The sequence below is a fragment of the Carassius gibelio genome, chromosome B21 (genome assembly GCF_023724105.1).
Source record: "Carassius gibelio isolate Cgi1373 ecotype wild population from Czech Republic chromosome B21, carGib1.2-hapl.c, whole genome shotgun sequence".
In the NCBI taxonomy this organism is placed as follows: Eukaryota; Metazoa; Chordata; class Actinopteri; order Cypriniformes; family Cyprinidae; genus Carassius; species Carassius gibelio.
Genome location: NC_068416.1, coordinates 4313005 through 4313913, shown reverse-complemented (window position 1 = coordinate 4313913; position 909 = coordinate 4313005).

Here is a 909-nt window from a genome sequence, read left to right as displayed (position 1 = left end):
AACATAAAAGACTTGACGGCTGACACTTAAAAAGCCAGGCATCGCAGGATGTGCACTGACTGCGACAGACCTCCTTGCGTGAGACTAATTACTAGAAATGGCAGAGAGGCTGAATGACAGGAGCGATGACGGGAGAATTCAGCAATTGCACAATTAAAAATGGATCTCGGGAGACCACAGGAGAGGAATATCGCCTGACAGAGTCTCTGCTGCAGAGGAAACAGCGGGTATCAGGCTTCTGTCCTTTAAAAGTACACCTCCATTGTGAAAGCCAGTGTCTGTGTCTTGAATGCGGGACAATAGATGAGTCAGTCAGGCATAGCCGGTTATGAGAACAATGCTTGGGTGCGCGCCTCTGTCGACACAGAGCCGGGTGAAGAAACAAAACCGAACATGAGCAAAGAAAATGTCATGCTATGACACTGAGGGGTTGTTGTTTTGAATCACAGGGACATTTGTGCTTTGAAACTGCAGCTTGACATTTTGTGAAGAAGCCAATAAGGTTGTTTGCTGATGCAAAAGTCAGTGTCAATATGCCAGTGTGTTGTAGTTTGTTGCCAGGGTGTTGCTTTAGGCTTGCTAAGGTGATCTAAATGTTCTGGGACCGGAATTACGAATCATTCTTAAAAAGATTTAAAAAAATTTCTTCTAAAATTAAAAAAATTCTCAAATTTCTACAAATAAAGAGTTAGGTTGGACATACATACTTGCACTCTGTCCCTGCCTAGACATAGCTACAATAAACAAATGAAATTAATTAACATAAAAATAAATACTTTTTTAATAATTTATAGTAATCTACACAAACAGTATTTTGTTAAATATCTTTTTAATTTTTTAATAATAATTAATAAACACAAAAAACTCAAATGTGCGAGCTGCCAGCTACCATGTGTGATGCACTCAAAC